Genomic DNA, 14,291 nt, shown 5'->3' on the forward strand with positions numbered 1-14,291 from the left:
AGCCAAGGGTTAACAGGGACATGAGCAAGCAATGATCCCAGGAAGGAGACCAGGATTCTGGAGGATGGGGAATGACTGAACTCCGTTCATTTGATGGACACACAGTGACACCTTCGAATGGTTTCCTGGTTGTCAGACATAGGAAGGAGGAGACTTGTTCATTTTTGCTCGTGGGGTTTGAATACAACCAGTGGATGGAACAGTTGCTTTATTCTCTGTAGCTGCAGATTCCTCACTTATGGCATGATTACGTGATTGCTTGTCTGTAGAATGATCAGGGACCATGCTGATCACGGACTTTAAGGTCCCCTTTAGCCTGAAAGACTGGGACAGCAGATTTCAGTTCAACATGAAAAAGGATTTTTTAGCTGGGAGATCTGTCCAGCAGAGGAAATGTCTGCCCAGGAAGTAGTGAGCTTACGGCTGTTGGAGGTATTTAAGTAGAGCTCAATGCTGTTGATTAGGGATGCTGCAGAAGAGGAGGACAGGAATTAGGCCGACCACTAAAGTCTCTTCCAATTTCTGGGGTCAGTTATTTAATATGTGACTTGTCAAAGCAAAAAGACACATAGAATAGGGGCTTTACCTCCAGTGGCAAGTATTTGAGTCAATATAATCAAGTGTGTTCTTTAAAAAATGTTTATGAATAGGTCCCAGCATTTTTGAGAGACCCTTCTAGGATCATTTTAGAAAGGATGAAAAAAAACAAAATAAAAGGCTGGGCACAGTGGCTCAATGCCTGTAATCCCATCACTTTGGGAGGCTGAGGTGGGTGGATCACGAGGTCTGGAGTTCAAGACCAGCCTGGCCAACATAGCGAAACCTTGTCTCTACTAAAAATACAAAACTTAGCTTGGCATGTTAGCACATGCCTGTAGTCCCAGCTTCTTGGGAGGCTGAGAAAGGAGAATCAGTTGAACCCGGAAGGTGGAGGTGGTGGTGACCTGAGATCGTGCCACTCTGAAGTGCAGTGGCACAATCTCGGCTCACGACGACCTCCACCTCTCGGGTTCAAGAAGACTCTGAAGTGCAGTGGCATGATGTCTGCTCACCACAACCTCCATCTCCCGGGTTCAAGTGAGTCTCAGAAACAAAAACAAAACGAAAAATAGGCTGGGTGCATTGACTCATGCCTGTAATTTCAGCACTTTGGGAGACTGAGGTGGGGGGATTGCTTGAGCTCAGGAATTCAAGACTGACCTGGGCAACAGAGAGAGAACTTGTCTGTGCAGAAATGAGAAAAATTAGCCAAGCATGATGGTACACCTGCCATGGTCCCAGTTACTTAGGAGGCTGGGGTGGGAGGCTCACTTGGGCCTACGATTTTGAGGCCTGGGTGACAGAGTGAGACCTTGGCTCAAAAAAAGGAAACAAAGGATGAGGATAACTATTTTAAGCCAGGTCAGAACTTAGTTTGTGACCCCAGGGATGCTGAAAATTGAATTTAGTCCTTAGGAAAAGCAAGACAGTTTGGAGGGGAAATGGCCAGTAATAAAGAACCACACAGACTAACGTGTAGCAGAGTAGTGGGGTCATGCTGGGCGCGGCAGCTCACGCCTGTAATCCCAGCTTTGGGAGGCCGAGGTGGGTGCATCACTGGAGGCCAGGAGTTCGAGAACAGCCTGGCCAACATGGTGAAACTTAATCTCTACTGAAAATACAAAAATTAGCCAGGCGTAGTGGTGCATGCCTGTAATCCCAACTACGCGGGAGGCTGAGGCAGAAGGATCACTTGAACCCAGGAGGCGGAAGTTAAAGTGAGCCAAGATCATGCCACTGCACTCCAGCCTGAGTAACAGAGCGAGACTCGTCTCTCAAAAAAGAGAATAGTGGGGCCGGGCGCGGTGGCTCACGCCTGTAATCCCAACACTTTGGGAGGCCGAGGCGGGTGGATCACGAGGTCAAGAGATCGAGACCATCCTGGTCAACATGGTGAAACCCCGTCTCTACTAAAAATACAAAAAATTAGCCGTGCATGGTGGTACGTGCCTGTAATCCCAGCTACTCGGGAGGCTGAGGCAGGAGAATTGCCTGAGCCCAGGAGGCGGAGGTTGCGGTGAGCCGAGATCGCACCATTGCACTCCAGCCTGGGTAACAAGAGCAAAACTCCGTCTCAAAAAAAAAAAAAGAGAATAGGGGGATCATGCCACTTCTATCTGGAATGACGACTAAATCAAGAGGGGACCTTCAGTGTGTTCTGGGTCCTCTGCCTGGCTGTGGAGGACGTGGTGTGACCCTGAATGTCTCCTCCCGCTTCATGTCCGCACTGTGGATTCATATCCCCAGGAGCATCTTGCTCAACACCATCATGACGAGGGTGCTGAGACGGAGCCCTCTTGATTGCTCTGCAGTTTAGCATTAAAGAGAACGGGGTAGATCGATTGAAAGACATTTTTAACTGGGACTTTGCAGGAAAGCATATGTTTAGTTTATATCAGACAATACATTTGGAATTGGAATCAAATTTTTTTTTGAGACAGGATTTTACACTGCTGCCAGGCTGGAATGCAGTGGTGCAATCATGGTTCACTGCAGCCTTGACCCACCGGGATCAAGGGATCCTCCCACCTTAGCCTCCTAAAATGCTGGGATTATAGGCCTGAGCCACTGCTCTTGGCTTAACATTTAAAAATTTTTTGCATATGTATTACTTATAGCTTACATGTGGAAATTTTTTTAGTTTAATTCTGCTTAACTTTTTTTTTTTTTTTTTTGAGACGGAGTCTCGCTCTTGTTACCTAGGCTGGAGTACAATGGCGCGATCTTGGCTCACCGCAACCTCCGCCTCCTGGGTTCAGGCAATTCTCCTGCCTCAGCCTCCTGAGTAGCTGGGATTACAGGCACGCGCCACCATGCCCAGCTAATTTTTTGTATTTTTAGTAGAGACGGGGTTTCACCATGTTGACCAGGATGGTCTCGATCTCTTGAACTCGTGATCCACCTGCCTCGGCCTCCCAAAGTGCTGGGATTACAGGCTTGAGCCACCGCGCCCGGCCGAATTCTGCTTACTTTTGCTGAAATATATGCTTTATTTAGAATCTGCCTTGATTATTTAAAACTTTTAGATTCCTCTTCCCGATATTGTTGGATTATTTTTATTGTTGTTTTTGCTGTAGTGTGGGGCACTGCTAGGGCCGAATCACTGAGCAGAGGTTCCTTAGCTCTGCAAAGAGAGTAGAGATTTAGCTCATCTTTGGACAGCATTGTAAGTTGATTTTTGTCTCCAAGTGATTTATGCTTGCATGGTGCCGTTTGAGAAATCAGTTATTTGGGAAGAAAGTGCTCTTTTTCTATGGGATGAAGCAATTTTGGGGTGCGCGGACTTAACAAATGGCAGTTTTGGATGTATGTGAAAAGCAGGCAGGACTTAGTTATTTAGAACTTGAGTTGAACATTTTTGTTCACTTAATGACAGGGCCAAAGTCGTCTTTGTCTCTCTATCATTTGTGCCTCACATGGTGTCTGTCACATCAACTGTGCTTGTCGAATTTCTGTGAATTGGTTCCCTGGGCTACATATGGTGGGTTTGGGGAAAAGTTAGGCTAACATACTTTTTGTTTTTGTTTTTGTTTTTATTTGAGACAGAGTCTCGCTCTGTTTTCCAGGCTGGAGTGCAGTGACACGATCTTGGCTCACTGCAACCTCTGTCTCCTGGTTTCAAGCAATTCTCCCTGCTTCAGCCTCCCAAGTAGCTGGGATTACAGGCATCCGCCACCATGCCTGGCTAATTTTTGTATTTTTTAGTAGTGACAGGGTTTGCCGTGATAGCCAGGCTGGTCTTGAACTCCTAACATCAGGTGATCCTCCCACCTCAGCCTCCCAAAGTGTGGGATTACAGTAGGCGTGAGCCCGGCTTTTTTTTTTTTTTTTTTTAAAGAAAGTAAAATATGATAAGAAATCATAGTTCTCAGGTGCGCATTGTGGCTGACACCTGTAATTCAATCACATTGAGAGGCTGAGATGGGAGGATTGATTGAGCCCAGCAGATCAAGAGCAGCTTGGGCAACATGGTGAAACCCCCTCTTTATAAAAATATGAAAATGGGCCAGGTGTGGTGGCGTGCACCTGCAGTCACAGCTACTTGGGAGGCTGAGGGAGGAGGATCACCTGAACCTGGGGAGGTCAAGGCTGCAGTGAGCCATGCTGGTGCCACTCAACTCCAGCCTGGGCAACAGAGAGATACCCTATCTCAGAAAGAAATAAGAAAACCAAAACCCAGTTGTCAGCCTTTTTTGTCTTTTGAGTATCAGGAAGCCATATACAAGTCTCTTAGCAAAAACAACCGCACTCAGTGGCTGCTTTTCAGCGTGCCAGAGGAATTGAAAACTCCCTCTCTTCTTTCTATTTTTCTTCTTCTGAAAATGAATTGTTCTTGGTGTGCTGTTCTTAAATTCATGTGTCCTGCGTCCATTTTTAATCTTGTTATCTATTTTTATGGTGACTGTCGCCATGGTACTCATGCTCCTTGCATAGCACAACAGAGATTTCCGACGTCTGATAGGACAGCTCAGAGTTCTGCTGCAGCCCAGAGAGAAACTGTTTGAGTAGTTATTTTTTTAATTGAGGTGTAATTTACATACAGCACAGATCTTAAGTGTGCTGTTTAATCAGTTTTGACACATGCATATGGAGACAGAACACTTTCATCACCCCAGATGAGTTCCTCGTGACCATTTCCAGATAAGCCCCACCCCCAACCAGAAGTACCACAAATCTGATTTCTACTGCCATAAGTTAGTTTTGCGTAGTAGGTTCTAAGTATTGTAATTTTGTCTTCCTTTCCTTTCCTTTCTTTTTTTTTTTTCTTTTCTTTCAATAGGCTTGCTCTGTTGCCTAGGCTGAAGTGCAGTGGCATGATCACAGGTCACTGCAGCCTTGACCTCCCGGCTTGAGCCATTCTCCCACCTTGGCCTCCCAAGCAGCTAAGACCACAGGTAGGCTCTACCACACGTGGCTAATTTTAAAATCTTTTGTAGAGACAGGGTCTTGCTGTGTTGCTCAGTCTGATCTCAAAACTCCTGGTCTTAAGTGATTCTCTCACTTTGGCCTCCCAAAGTGCTGGGATTACCTGTGCACAGCCAATTTTGTGTTTCTAAGGACCCTCTAGGTAGTGCTTTGAGGAGGAGGAGGGGTGTGTGTCTGTGTTTAAAAAGCAGTATCCCATATGGTTAGGAGTCCCCAGTGAGTGAATAATAATGTTTTAGAGTTTGTCCAATGGGATGTTCAGATTGTTTTTTCTCATTAGCTCAGGGGATTTGGATTTATGTTAGGACTCCTGATTCCCAGCTGGAAGAGTCAAAACCACAGACAGGCCTGGTATGGAGGAAGTGTGGTTGGGCAGGGGCTGGCTTATCGGGGAACGTGTGTGTTGTGTTGGAGAGCTGCAGTGCTGGGTTAGAAGAACCAGAATTACTCCTAGTCCGTTCCTTTGGATGACCAGAAGTTCCTTTGGCATGCTTTCTCTTTTTTCCCTGCCTTTGCCTTGAACTAGCATATGAATTTAACAACCCACAGAGTTGTGGAGTTGGGCTTGCACTGTGGAAACAAGATCTGTGCTGCAAAGCCCGCTGCTGGCTGGAAACGCAGGTGTAGACTGCTGAGCTCACAGCCCCTGGGAAGCGTGGGCCAGATTCAGAGTGAAATTGCCCCCGAACATGTTATTGAAATGTATTGAACAGGGTCTGTTTCTTTTCCTTTTTTGAAAAAAATTTAAATGAAATTTTCATTGTGCAAGTTAGTACATGAACACATTCTCTGTAAGTGAAAAAATGCAAAACTTCTTGAGCAAGCAGAAAGTCTTCCTTGATGACTGTTTCCGATCCCAGTCCCTTCCCCAGAGGTCGAGCACTGTCACCGACTTGCTGGTCTTCAGATGCTTCACATACTCACATCTAGACCTATAGGACTTAAAAAAAGTTAAGTGCATTGGCTGAGGATTACATAAGGTCTCTTTACTGAATTGCTCCTTCCTCGCTCAGCCTCAGTCGGCTTGGTCAAAGTTCCTGGGCTTGTATGCAAAGGTCTCCTTGATTTTGTTCAACCTCTGCCTGGTCTCCCTTTGAATTAGAAGGCCACACAGTTACCTCACCTTTCCCCAATTCATGGGCATCTCAGTCATTTCCAAATCGTTTATTGTTAAAAAAGCTGTTACCAGCTGGGCGCGGTGGCTCACACCTGTAATCCCAGCGCTTTGGGTGGCCAAGGCAGGCGGATCACGAAGTCAGGAGTTGGAGACCAGCCTAGCCAATATGGTGAAACCCCGTCTCTACTAAAAATACAAAAATTAGCCAGATGTGGTGGCATGAGCCTGTAGTCCCAGCTACTCGGGAGGCTGAGGCAGAAGAATCGCTTGAACCTGGGAGGCAGAGGTTGCAGTGAGCTGATATTGCGACATTGCGCTCCAGCCGAACGACAGAGCAAGACTGTCTGAAAACACACACACACACACACACACACACACACACACACACTCTCTCTCTCTCTCTCTCTCTCTGTTATCAAAAACACTGCTGCACAGACCTCTGCAGCACCTGTGGGTTCTCTCTAGGGTAGGTACTGAGAAAGTGGAACTGCTGGTCCATAGGGTTCTTGAACCGTACATTCTAACGAAGATGTCTTATGGGGTCAGTTCTTCCCTTAGAGTTACTGTAGAGCGGGGGATGCCTGCCCTGTGCTCAGACATGAGGCAGTTATTTGAAGATTAGAGGCAGGATTTGGAGTGCGCCAGGTGGGTACTCACTGGCCTCACAGGTCGCACATGCCACTGCTGGTCTGTGGGAAGTGTTGGTGTCAGGAAGGGCTCTTCTGGGCCTCCTAGTTAATTCTGCTTGGTTCCCGCCCCCCAACCCCTGAGGACTTTGACCTGTATGTTGGTAGTGGTTGTGTGAAAAAGAATCACAGGCCAGACGGGCAGCATTATGCAATCTGGGTGGGAAATTCTAAACTCAGTTCACGCAGCCTGGAGACCTTCACTGCATCTGCGATTCTTCTCCAGTCTGCCTTTGTAATCCAAGTGTGGCTTAAACACTCAAGCCCAGGGCGAGGCGTTTGAAGGCATGATGTTCTTTAAAGGCATCTAGATTGCTGCCACGGGGCTGTCATTAGCAGTTTATGTTGATTGCAGAAGAATGGTGTCTGCTGCTATTTACACTCTGGCCTTCATCTCTAGCTCTCTACAGAACTCGTGCAAAACATGAGAGTCAATCCTATCAGGTCAAACCCATGCGTTTAGGCACCAGTATGGCAAGGGAGGGAGTGGCCGTGGCCGTCCTGAAGACAGCTCTGGGGCCGGTTGTGGGCTGCTGTCCCGGGCCACCTGGGTGGGGAGAGGCAGAGGCCTCTTTGCAGCCTTCCCGGTTTTGTGCCCATTCAGCTTCAGATCTCCACGCAGACTGTAATGAAGTAATGTTAGTTGGACCCTAGGGCAGCCCCACTCGTGTGTTCATTCACTGTCCAGACAGAGTTTGCGCTTCATTTGCCTTCATGGGGGTATTCCAGCATCCCCTCTCTGGTCTCCAGCTGATGTTAGCGGGGCCTCTCTTTTCTGTCATTTCAGTAGTTGGTGACCAAGTTGGCATTCTACTCCTCTCTCCTACTTGGTGGATTCTCTTGGGGCCCTCCTAGCCTTGATCCTTCGTCCTGAAGAGCACTGTCATCTTAGCCTGCCCTCCCTGTCACACAGCACATTTAGGTTCACGGTCCTCTGGCCTTATAAATCATCTTTCTTTTTTTCCCCCTGAAACAGGGTCTTACTCTGTCACCCGGGCTGGAACACATGGCACGATCACAGCTCACTGCAGCGTCAACCTCCCAGTGTCAAGTGATCCTCCCATCTCAGCTTCCTGAGTAGCTGAGACTACAGGCACATGCTACCATGCCTGGCTAATATTTGTATTTTTTGTAGAGATGGGGTCTGCCAGTGTTGCCCAGGCTGGTCTTGAACCCCTGAGTTCAAGCCACCCTCTGCCTCAGCCTCCTAAAGGGCTGGGATTTATAGGCGTGAGCCTCCACATCTGGCTGCATCTGTCTTGATGGGCAGAAACGCGTGTTCCCAGTGCAGATAGTTTTACAGGGATTTGGACGGGGGTGGGCAGTGTGCTGCTTTTTGTTTGAGTGCTTTTGCAGTGGCACTGGACAAAATGTTTTCCTTTTTGGCCTTCATGGCCACGGTAGATGACAGTGTGTCCCACAGTGACATCAGGTCTCTTACTGGGTGTGACTGTTTCCACAGAGCTCTTGCACAGTTTTGATTTTTTTCTTACATTTCTTACGCTGCCCTTGTGGATGTTAAAATTTCCTGTGTCCCCCCCCACCCCACCCCTTTGCACTCTTTCCTATAATTTTCCCATAGGTTTGGCTCTTCACTGCCTGGGCTTTGGTCTCTGCTTTTTTTTTCAGGAGCTTGGCGATTCTTAAAAAAATCAAGGCACTTGTGGAAAAAAAAATTCATTGCCTCATCGAAGCCCTAAATTATCCTCTGGGATAGAATCAGTGCTTTTTCTCATTTTCCAAGTGAGGAAACAGAGGCACAGAGAGGTGAGGTCTTTTGCCCAGGGTCACAGGGGGGACGTCTGAGTTTTGTTTTCTTTTTTCAGACAGGTTCTCATTCTGTCACCCAGGCTAGAGTGCGGTGGCACCATCTTGACTCACTGCAACCTCCCAGATTCAAGCAATTCTCATGCCTCAGCCTCCCGAGTAGCTAGGATTGCAGGCATTCACCACCATGCCTAGCTAATTTTTGTATTTTTGTATTTTTTTTCAGATGGAATCTCTCACTGTAGCCCAGGCTGGAGTGTAGTGGCTTGATCTCTGCTCAGTGCAACCTCCGCCTCCTGGATTCAAGCAATTCTCCTGAGTCAGCCTCCCAGGTAGCTGGGATTACAGGCGCTCACCACCATGCCCATCTAATTTTTGTATTTTTCATAGAGATGAGGTTTTGCCTTGTTTGCCAGGCTGGTCTTGAAGTCCTTACATCAAGTGGTCGCCTGCCTTGGCCTCCCAAAGTGCTGGGATTACAGGCATGAGCTGCTGCTGCACCTGGCTGAAGTCTGTGCAGCCCTGACTGTGCATTCTCTTTGGGATATTTGGAAAGGGTGAAATAAAAATAATTGTAGCCCTGATCCTGGGGGAATCCCATGCTTGATACTTTGCTGTCACAATGCACATTTCCCTTTCCGTGCCGCAACCACCACACCACATTAACCTCTTGGTGACTCAAGTTTTTAATAATAAGGAAGTTTATGAGGTCATCTAGTTTAGTCTCTCACTTGATGCATTATTTTCTTTGCTGTGCAACATAGTAGAAAGAGCATAACTTGTCTGGGCCTGGTGGCTCACACCTGTAATCCCAGCACTTTGGGAGGCTGAGGCGGGAGGATCAGTTGAGCCCAGGAATTTGAGATAAGCCTTGGCAACGTGGCGAAATCCCGTCTCTAAAAAAAATGCAAAAATGAGTCAGGCATGTTGGTGTGCACCTGTAGTCTCAGCTATTTGGGAAGCTGAGGTGGCAGGATTGCTTGAACCTGGGAGGTTAAGGCTGCAGTGAGCTGTGATACTGCCACTGCACTCCAGCCTGGGCGACAGAGGGACACCCTGTCTCAAAACAAACAAACAGACATAGCTTTTGGAATCAGACACATTTGGGCTCACATTCTGAGTTCTGTCATTTTCTAGCTTTGTGGCCTTAGGAAGATTACTTAACCTCTCTGAGACTTAGTTTGCCCATCTGTAAAATGGGAATGATGATGGTATTTATAATCTCATGGGTTATTTGTGGAGGATTCAATGAGACACAGCCTGTGAAATGTTCAGCAAGTCGACTGGCACTTCAGTCTTTGATAAATGATAGCTATTAGAACATTCCTGAATGAACATCAGTCTTTGAAAGGCCATGGATTACATACAAGGGTCCCTGTTATTCTCTTGTCACTTAGATGTGATTTTATTTCTTGGGAACATCCTACTGCCTTTGCTTCAAAAGATTCTCCTCTAATGTTGGCCTTGAACTAAGTCCAGTCTGCCTGCCGGTCTGCGGTGGGTAAGGGGTGTCAGCACCCTCAGTTGTGTCCCTGGGGCAGGCAGAGCTCATCAGCACCCTGTGCTGATTTTACCCTTTCCTTCTCTGAAAACCCATGGATGTGGGCCAGCTGCCGTCTGCGATCGATGCACATTTTTTTGTTGCTTGGGTTCAGCACGTCTTCACCAGTGATTACCCTCTGATTCATGCCACCACCCAGTCTGTTTTAGGAAAAGCATCACAGTGGCACCCCAACATCCTAAGCTGGGACTGGGGTGAACTCTCATTCAGCCTGTTTTGCCATCTCTCTCTCAGGCCCACAGTTATTGGGGCATAAAGATTCCTTAAATGGCTTCCTCCAGAGAAAAATACGTTTAAGGCACTTCCTTAGTGGTTTGTGCCCTGGGCAAGCCCCTCCTCCCTTCTGTTTATTTTCCACTGTGTGTTTAAATCCTCCCCGATGGTGCCTGTCTTCTCTTCACTAAGGCCGCCTTTCTGTTTTTGGGGGAAACGTGTGTCTCCTTTAACCTCCAGTCACTCAGTGGATTGTTTTTAGCTTCGTAACACGTTTTATTTTGACTTATCTAACTGATACCAAAAACTGAAAATTTTCACATGGATATTCATCTAACTCATGGGCTCCATTCTAACATCATCTTTTTAAAATCAGGCTTCACTCTGATTGCTGATTTTTTTTTTCCTTTTCCTGAGAGAAGCAAATGTTCATTCATTCATCTCATCATACCACACGAGTACATAAATGTAGCTTCGGAGCATATTAAGTGCTTTTATAGACAAGTGCTGGCTGTGTGGACTCAGTGGTAGCTCATTTAGGCCCCAAATTCATTAGGGCAGCATCTGACTCTTGGGTTTCTTAATATCTGGTTTGGTGCATGGTCAAGAGCTGTACCCACGTTTAGCATATCAGCAGGTGTTTAAAGATGCTGGGCTTTTTCTGCTCCGGGGCCCTTTCCCAGGGATTCTGGTGAGTCCCTCACCAGGTGGGTCTGGTTGTGGGCGGGATTAGCTCCCAGAGGCCTGCCCGTCCCCACCTGGGGGAGGTTTGGAGGCAGGGCCCTAAGGTTGAGATTCAGGCTTAAGGAAACAGAGCAGGAATGGGACCCCCTTACCCAAAGTGAGCGGGGCAGGCACCTAATCACGTGGGTGATGGGCAGGGGCCAGAGCTGTCTGACTTGGCATTGAGCTCCAACCATGGACACTGGTGTGGGTTCCTTTTGACTGGCAAGCCTCTAAATGGGAGCCTTGATTACCCACCACAAGGAGGGGGCGGTTGCCTTTTTAGGACCTGCTGATTCCAGCCAGGTGAGTCACCAGGTAGCTCTCATCCTCCCGCCAGGCTCCACTGCCTGTCAGTTTGGCATTGTCAGAGAATGTGATCATTCATCGAAGTGACATTTGAGTTCCAAACCAGCTTTCTCCTTTAACCATTTCACCCCCAGGAGTGATTCTCCTTTGTTTAGCATTGTCAGGGAATATGACAATCCATTCAAATGACTTTTGAGTTCCAAATAGTGTTTCTATTTTAACTTCCTAAATGAAAAAGGAAAAAATTGGTCGGGCACAGTGGCTCACGCCTGTAATCCCAGCACTTGGGGAGGCCGAGGTGGGCGGATCACTGGAGGCCGGGAGTTTGAGACCAGCCTGGCCAACATGGTGAAACCTCATCTCTACTAAAAATAAAAAATTAGCCCGGCCAGGTGGCAAGTGCTTATAATCCTGGTTACTTGGAAGGCTGGGGCAGGAGAACTGCTGGGACCTGGGAGGCGGAGGCTGCAGTGAGCCAGGATGGCACCACTGCACCCCAGCCTTGGCGACAGAATGAGACTCTGTCTCAAGAAAAAAGTAGAGCCCGTGTTCCTGTGTTCCTCTGCTTTCTTCAAGGAGCAAGAACATAGGTGCCCTTTTTGTCATCTCGGGATTGTTACCTGGGGCGTTGTTACCTCTCAGCCTTCCCTTTCCAGCGAGTGCCCACTCAGGGCCTTAGTGCTGAGCGGCCTTGACTGTTGGGTAGGCTTTGAGAACCCTCACGTCTGTGTTTTATATTTTTGGAATGGCAGCTTTTTTTTTTTTTAATTGCCAGCTTTTGCTTGTTGTAGCTGCTGCAAGTGCTTCCAATAGATCCCTTCTCCATGAAACTCGCTCTCTTCCTCTGGATTCCCCCAAGTCACCCCTGCCCCACCCCCAGCCTAAGCCTCCTCTTGCTGCTGGGTCTCCACTTGTGGGGCAGAGAGAACTAGACCAGGAAGGCACGTGAAACTGACAATGCCCCTGCCTGCTTGCTTTGGGATTTTGGACAAATAGGTGACCTTCTTGAAGAACCTGTGTTCTCACAGCTCTAAAGTGGGGACAGTCTTGTTCCTCTGTATTTTATTGAGTTGCTGGAAAGTCATGAAAGAAAAGAAGCCCCAGTGTGTGCGTTTGAGAGTATAAACCTAAGGGCTGTTCAAGCATTTGTGGGTGGTTTGGGGTCGTGTGCAGGTCTCTTAGAAGTGTACCCTGAAGACTGCTAGTCGTGAGGCTTGTTCTCTCCTGGGATACTTGGCTCCTGGTTCCCTCCCTCCAGTCCTGGCCGTGGGTAAAATGCCAAGTCAGCAATTTTCCGTCGCCCCACCTCCTCCTGGAACTGTCACGTAGTTGGAGAACAGTTTAAATCAGGTTTAACCACACTACACGCTGCCCCTCCCTCGCCACATACATGCACGTCCTTGCGCCCCGTGCATTTACAAAAACACGTGGGGACAACTGCGTCTCCTCACCCGGACTTCTCCGCGTGGTCCTGCTTATTCCTGCTTCCTTCTGTCATTTTGTTGACCTGCTTTTAAGAAAACCGTGTCTTAGGACCAAGTTTGAATGCTCTTGATACCTTCGCCCCAGCAGGTATTCTTTCTTGTAACACGTTTCTCCAATCTGGGCCTCTTCTTACCCCTGGGAAATCAGCTGTTTAAGATCAGTCTAAGGAGGCTGTTTCTGTCGGTGCCAGTAGAGAGGGCTGTGGATTCCTGAGCCTTCACTGTGTGCCAGGGAGTGTCCTAAGAGCTGCCTTGTGTGTTAGGGTAGTGTGAACTGCAGAGTCTTGAACAAAGGCACTGCGTGTTGGAGAGCAGGCGGGGAGGTAGGTGTGAAGGAAGGGGAAGTGTGTTTTCTCCTGGGTAGAGTGTGAAAGCGCTTTCCTGCCAGCAGTGCAAACAGAACCCGTCTCTTTTACTTGACTGAATGGCTGTCGAGCAGTCAGACCAGCAGAAATACTTGTTCACCAGGATCGTTTATTATTTGCTGAGCAGATCAGATGACCTATTTCTATGGCCCATCTGCTGGAATATGAAAATAACAGTGTTATTTGGGGGCCCTTCTTTTTCCTTTCCATTATTCTATTACATCTGTTACTTAGAGTAATAGGAAGGCTGGGTGCTCAGTTGTAGGAGATGCCAGAGAGAAGATTCTAGCCCTGAATGGGGGTCGGACAGTCATTCCGGTCTCTATTAATCTTGATATTCCATCATTTTAATTTTACTGGTAGTCTAGTAAAAGTCTATTCTACACTGATGCAGTGTAGCCCAGTTTTTTAAAAACCTTCAGAAAAACACAATAGAATACCCTGAGAATCCAAATTGTCACACTCTGACCAGCTGATTTAGAACTTGAATCAATCACCCCTTGAATCAGTCGCCAATATGCTCAGTGCCATGTGTCTGAAGCTTGTACTTGAAAATCCTAGGCTGGGCATGGTGGCTTACACCTGTAATCCAAGTGCTTTGGAGGCTAAGATGGGCGGATCACCTGAGGTCAGGAGTTCAAGACCAGCCTGACCAACATGGTGAAACCCTGTCTTAAAAAAAAAAAAAAAAAAAATCCTAAGTGTACACCACTCCCATCTTAAAAAATAGTGTAACAGGCTGGGCCCGGTGGCTCACACCTGTAATTCTAGCACTTTGAGAGGCCGAGGTGAGCGGATCACAAGGTCAAGAGATCGAGACTATCCTGGCCAACATGGTAAAACTCCGTGTCTACTAAAAATATAAAAATTAGCGTGGTGGCATGTGCCTGTAGTCCCAGCTACTTGGGAGGCTGAGGCAGGAGAATCACTTGAACCCGGGAGGCGGAGGTTGCAGTGAGCTGAGATCGCGCCACTGCATTCCAGCCTGGCAACAGAATGAGACTGCGTCTCAAAAAAAAAAAAAAAAAGGATAACAGGATCTGATAAATAATTTCAGAGGGCTAGAAGTTTTAAGTCAGGGCCTTCAGTGCTCTTACTGAG

At 47.6% G+C, this 14,291-nt stretch overlaps 1 protein-coding gene across 36 annotated transcripts in view; it reads left to right on the forward strand.

Annotated features, from left to right (window-relative positions):
• The window catches only part of ZNF395 (zinc finger protein 395), a 61,420-nt gene that overhangs the window by 24,318 nt on the left and 22,811 nt on the right, over positions 1-14,291 (forward strand). For 12 of the 36 annotated variants that reach the window (XM_078347152.1, XM_054243703.2, XM_078347156.1 and 9 more), the window contains one exon: positions 4,820-4,934. The exons of 14 other annotated variants lie outside the window; for them this stretch is intronic. The gene's annotated coding sequence lies outside the window, so the exon portion shown is untranslated. Of the gene's footprint in view, positions 1-4,819; positions 4,935-8,397; positions 8,536-14,291 lie in introns of all 36 variants that reach the window. 10 more of the 36 variants (XM_078347153.1, XM_078347168.1, XM_078347157.1 and 7 more) reach the window with 1 other exon arrangement.

This window comes from Callithrix jacchus, chromosome 13 (assembly GCF_049354715.1).
Source record: "Callithrix jacchus isolate 240 chromosome 13, calJac240_pri, whole genome shotgun sequence".
NCBI lineage: Eukaryota > Metazoa > Chordata > Mammalia > Primates > Cebidae > Callithrix > Callithrix jacchus.